The following is a 6,617-nucleotide window of genomic DNA, read 5'->3' as shown; positions in this document are numbered from 1 at the left end:
ATCATAAATGACTAGTTGTGCACCTTAGACAAGTTACATGACTTTCCTGAGCTTTGATTTCTTCATCTGGAAACCAATGTCTGGTAGGTGTTGTATAACAAATGTTAGTGTCCTTTCTCACAATCCTCTCCCCTCAGCTATCCTAATTAGACGGACGCTGGATCTTTCTTGATTTGAAGAGTGCCTTTGCATCTTGGATGACCATTTTGGATGAGAGACACGATCATCTTTCTTTCCCTTTCATAGGCTCCTCTCTACCATATCCACATCCCACTACTGACTCTGAAGGATTATTGTGGTTATATGATGGTCAGATTCATTGTTTCTGGATCTTTAAATTCACCTTTATTGAAGACAAAATTAAAACCAAAACCAACATGTTTTTAGGTAACAGGAATCTCAATAGACTGAGAAACCTTGAGCTACTGACAAGTCTTTATAAAACACTTGGCTAACCATTATACCTTGTTTTACAGAAAAGGATAAAAGTAGAATATTTACAAGCCAGATATCTTGAAAATACTAAGGGTAAGCCAAGTTGAAGTGAAGATGGTTCCTATTTATATTTATTTGATATCTTATTGTTATAAAATTGAGACTGGCTGGGGCGCCTGGGTGGCTCAGTTGGTTAAGCGACTGCCTTCGGCTCAGGTCATGATCCTGGAGTCCCTGGATCGAGTCCTGCATCGGGCTCCCTGCTCGGCAGGGAGTCTGCTTCTCCCTCTGACCCTTCCAACCCTCCCCCCTCTCATGTGCTCTCTCTCTCAGTCTCTCTCTCTCAAATAAATAAATAAAATCTTTAAAAAAAAAATTGAGACTGGCTGACTTGAACAAAACTTTCCTATGAGATTCTACTTTCTTCTTCTTCTTCTTTTTTTTTTTTTGGAGAGGGAGGGGCAGGGAGGGGCAGAGGGAGAGAGAATTTTAAGCAGGCTCCACTCACAGTGTGGCCGATGAGGGGGCTCAGTTTCACAACCCTGAGATCCTGACGTGATCCAAAATCAAGAGTCAAAATGCTTAACCCACTGAGTCACCCAGGCACCCCTGAGATTCTACTTTCAATACAATGACCTATTGATATATAACCTTTAACCATGAGTCTATAATGCTTATTTGTTTGTCTGGGAAGATTATATTTCTCTTTATAAATTTATTGAGAGTGAATTTGAATTTCCCTATCGACATGTAACATTAAGTCTGCTATCACTTTTGTGATCTTATTAAAATCAGCTCAGTTGTTACATTCTCTTAATATTGGGGAAAATATACATTTTTCCTTTCAGTGTTCAATTTCAGGATAAGTAAACACAAAAGGTTGAATTTTACAGAAATGTTGCAAAACACACACAGAATCTTGATATTTTCCTCCTCATAAATAGTCTAACTTTAATCAATCTGTGCCTGAGTCACAGGTGGGTTCTTTGAAGGTTATGCTCCCTTGCTTCTCTTGCTTTTCCTACTGGCAGGGGTATGATGAAGATAAAATGTGATGACAGGTGTAAAAGCAGTATTTTTTTTTTTTAGATTTTATTTATTTATTTGAAAGAGAGAGAATGAGAGAGAGAGCACGAGAGGAAAGAGGGTCAGAGGGAGAAGCAGACTCCCTGCTCAGCAGGGAGCCTGATGTGGGACTCGATCCCGGGACTCCAGGATCATGACCTGAGCCGAAGGCAGTTGCTTAACCAACTGAGCCACCCAGGCGCCCTGGTGTAAAAGCAATATTAAACTTTTATTTTTAATGGAAGCCATACAGCGAGGGACAGGATTGCCAGGGATGGCCACTTGGTTGATGGGCTCTCTGGTACTAGCCTGTCTCCAGATGGCCCCCAATGATTCTCACCTTCTAGTAATCGTGCCTTTATGTAGTCCCCTCTCATTCTGAATCAGGGCTTGCCCTTTGTGACCAATAGAATTTAGCAGAAATGATGGTATGTGACTTTTTTTTTTTAAGATTTATTTATTTAGGGGTGCCTGAGTGGCTCGATCAGTTGAGCGACCCACTCTTGGTTTTGGCTCCGGTCATGATCTCAAGGTCCTGGGATGGAGCCCCACAATAAGGCTCCGCATTCAGCAGGGAGTCTGCTTGAGGATTCTCTCTCTCCCTCTCCCCTCTCCACCCTGCCCCGCTGGCTCACACTCTTCTCTTTCTCTCTAATAAATAAATTTTATTTGAGAGAGAGAGAGCACAAGGAGGAGGGGCAGTGGGAGAGGGAGAGAGAATCCCAAGCAGACTCTGCACTGAGTACAGAGCCCAACACAGGGCTCGATCTCAAGACCCCAAGATCACAACCTGAGCCTAAACCAAGAGTCAGACACTTAACCAACGGCGCCACCCAGGTGCTCCAATGGTATGTGACTTCTGAAGCTGGATCATAATGGCATTGCACCTTTTGTTTTGGTCTCTTGGATTGCTCACTCTGGGGAAAACCAGCTGCCATATGGTGAGGACACTCAATGGGAGACCCAGGTAGAAAGGAACTGAGGTCGCTAGTCAACAGTCCAGACCAATTTGCTTGTCATGTGAGTAAGCCAAATTGGAAATGCATCAAACTATAACCTCAGGAGAGATCCTGAGCCACAACTGCCTAGCTGAGCCACTTCCGAATTCCTGACATATAAAAACTATTAGAGACAATAAATGGTTATTTCTGGGGCACCTGGGTGGCTCAGTCAGTTAAGCGTCTGCCTTCAGCTCAGGCCATGATCCAGGGGTCCTGGAATCAAGCCCCGAGTCAGGCTCCCTGCTCAGCGGGAGTCTGCTTCCCCCTCTCCCCCTCCCCCTGCTCATGCTTGGGCCCTTCCCCACCCTCTCAAATAAATAAATAAAATAAAATGGTTATTGCTATTTTTTTTTAAAGATTTTATTTATTTATTTGAGAGACAGAGAATGAGAGACAGAGAGCACGAGAGGGAGGAGGGTCAGAGGGAGAAGCAGACTCCCTGCCGAGCAGGGAGCCCGATGCGGGACTCGATCCCGGGACTCCAGGACCATGACCTGAGCCGAAGGCAGTCGCTTAACCAACTGAGCCACCCAGGCGCCCCGGTTATTGCTATTTTAAGTCACTAAGTTTTGGAGGTGACTTCTTATGTAGCAATAATTATGTAGAATCAATTTCTCTAGTGTTGACTTTATTAACCAAGCACAGAGCCCAATATATAAACCAGAATAGCAACTTATTAATATACTTTGAGACACACAACTGTTGAGCGGATTGGAAAGCCAGGTCATTCTCTTGTTATAGACACACCAACTTCAAGAGGAAGAAAAGTTGCTTGGTGAACATGGAATTGGATCAAGAAGTTAGTATGATGATCCCCAAGAGGGCAACGCCTGTCACAGAGCCCTAGACATACATAGTGCACCCCTCATACACCCACCCACAATGCTTTAACTGAGCATCCATCCCCAGTGTCTGGCTCCTAAAATTTCATTTCTCTATGCTTTACACTAATCATTCCTTTCTGTTAAGCAGTTTTTCTTCAAGTGAATCCTAATAAAATTGACTACATTTATGGTCACTTAATTATAATGACATTATAGTCCTACCTCCAACTGATTTAAGTATTCCTAAACCCCTTTTATTCTCCAAACGGAAAATAGCTTAAAAAGAATTATAACAAATTGAAATCACCTGAAAAGACCATTTTACTACTTTAATAAGCATCTTTCTAGACATCTATGCATTTGTCACATGTAGACATTTATTCATACATTTTCATGGGGTCATAATGTACCTACTAGCATCCTATTACTAGCATTAGTCAATAATATGCCATGGACACCTTTCTGTGTCAATAAACCTATATGACACAATTTCTCATTAGCCCACTTACGGTTGTTCCATAATTTAAAAAAATTTATTGGGGTAAAACACACACAACGTTTACCATCTTAACTATTCTGACGTGTATAGTTTAGTGGTATTAAATACATTCACACTGTTATGCAAACATCATCACCGTCCATCCCCCTCTTTTCATCTTGTAAATTTACCATTTTAGCCATTTTTAAGTGTACAATGAATGCATTGTCATGAAGTACAATAACAATGTTGTGCGACCATCACCACTCACTACCCATTTCTAGAACTTTTTCATCATCCCAAACACTCTATACCTATTAAACAGTAACTCCCTATTCTCCCCCTACCCCAGCCCTGACAACCAGCATTATACTTTCTGTCTTTAGCATTTGGACTACTGTAAGTAACTCAAAAAAAAAAAAAAAGGAATCATATGGTGTTTTCTTTCTGATTGTGTTATTTCACTTAGCATAATGTCCTCAAGGTTCACCTACATTGTAGCTTACTGCAGAATTTCTTTCCTTTTTAAAGCTGAATAATATTCCATTGTATTTACCACATTTTGCTTGTCCCTTCATCCATTTATGGACACTGTTGGTTGCACATGTTAGCTATAATGCTACCATGAACATTGGTATAGAAATATCTCTTGGGAGACACTGCTTTCAATTCTTTTGGGTACATATTCAGAAGTGGGATATATTGTTGGGTCATATGGCAATCTTGTTTTTAAAGATTTTATTTGAGAGAGAGAGAGAGAGCACAAGTAGGCAGAGTGTCAGGCAGATGGAGAGGGAGAAGCAGGCTCTTCGCTGAGCAGGGAGCCAGATGTGGGGCTCGATCCCAAGACCCCAGGATCATGACCTGAGCCGAAGGCAGCCGCTTGAGCCACCCAGGCGCCCCTAGTCATATGGTAATTCTATTTTTAATTTTTTGAGGAACAACCATACTGCTTTCCAAAGTGACTATACCATCTTACATTCCCACCAATAGTGCACAGCGGTTCTAATTTGAAACATTTTTGCCAACACTTGTTTTGTTTCTTCCATAGTAGCCACCTTAAAGAATGTGAGGTGGTAACTCATTGTAGTTTTGATTTGCATTTCCTAATAGTGATGTTGAGCATCTTTTCATGATTGACTATTGATGTATCTTCTTTGGAGAAATGTGTATTCAAGTCCTTGCCCAATTTTGAATTGGATTTTTTTGTTGTTGAATTTTAGGAGTTCTCTATATATTCTGGATATAGATCCTTATCAGATACATGATTTGCAAATTATTTCTCATTCTAGGGGTTGCCTTTTCACTCTGTGGATAGTAAATTTTAAATTTTCATTAAGTCCAACATGTCTATTTTTTATTTTGTTGGCTGTACCTTTGATGTCGTATCCAAGAAATCATTGCCAAATCCGATACTGCAAAATTTTGTCCTACGTTTTCTTCTAAGAGTTTTATTGTTTTCAGCCTTAGATTTAGGTAATCCATTTTGAATTAATTTTTGTATATGGTGTTAGATAAATATTAGATAAGAATCTCATTCTTTTGCATGTGGAGATCCAGTTTTCGCAGCATCATTTGTTGAAGAGACTGTCCTTTCCCCATGGTCTTGGCATCCTTGTCAAAAATCATTTGACTCTAAGTGCAAAGTTTTTTTCTTAATTTTTTTATTAACATATAATGTATTATTTGTTTCAGAGGTACAGGTCTGTGATTCATCAGTCTTACACAATTCACAGCGCTCACCATAGTACATACCCTCCCCAATGTCTATCACCCAGCCATCCCATCCCTCCCACCCCCCTCCCCTCCAGAAACCCTCAGTTTGTTTCCTGAGATTAAGAGTCTCTTACGGTTTGTCTCCCTCTCTGGTTTCATCTTGTTTCATTTTTCCCTCCCTTCCCCTATGATCCTCTGTCTTCTCAAAATCCTCCTATCAGTGAGATCATACGCTACTTATCTTTCTCTGATTGACTTATTTCACTTAGCATAATACCCTCTAGTTCCATTCACATTGCAAATGGCAAGATTTCATTTTTTTATGGCTGTGTAATATCCCATTGTATATATATACCACATTTTCTTTATCCATTCATCTGTTGATGGACATCTAGGCTCTTTCCATAGTTTGGCTATTGTGGACATTGCTGCTATAAACATTGGGATACATGTGCCCCTTCGGATCCCTACATTTGTATCTTTGAGGTAAATACCCTGTAGTGCAATTGCTGGGTCGTAGGGTAGCTCTATTTTAAACTTTTTGAGGAACCTCCATACTGTTTTCCAGAGTGGCTGCACCAGCTTGCATTCCCACCAACAGTATAGGAGGGTTCCCCTTTCTCTGCATCCTCGCCAACATCCATCGTTTCCTGACTTGTTAATTTTAGCCATTCTGACTGGTGTGAGGTGGTATCTCATTGAGGTTTTGATTTGTATTTCCCTAATGCCGAGAGATGTTGGACACTTTTTCATGTGTCTGTTGGCCATTTGGATGTCTTCTTTGCAGAAATGTCTGTTCATGACTTCTGCCCATTTCTTGATTGGATTATTTGTTTTTTGGGTGTTGAGTTTGATAAGTTCTTTATGGATTTTGGATACTAGCCCTTTATCTGATGTGTCATTTGCAAATATCGTCTCCCATCCTGTCAGTTGTCTTTTGGTTTTGTTGACTGTTTCCTTTGCTGTGCAAAAGCTTCTTATCTTGATGAAGTACCAATAGTTCATTTTTGCCCTTGCTTCCCTTGCCTTTGGTAAAGTGTCTAGGAAGAGGTTGCTGCTTGTGTTCTCAAGGATTTTGATGGGATTCCTGTCTCACAT

The sequence above is a fragment of the Mirounga leonina genome, unplaced genomic scaffold (genome assembly GCF_011800145.1).
Source record: "Mirounga leonina isolate KUSES-001 unplaced genomic scaffold, KU_Mleo_1.0 Mir_200, whole genome shotgun sequence".
In the NCBI taxonomy this organism is placed as follows: domain Eukaryota; kingdom Metazoa; phylum Chordata; class Mammalia; order Carnivora; family Phocidae; genus Mirounga; species Mirounga leonina.
Note: the sequence above shows the minus strand (reverse complement) of the source record.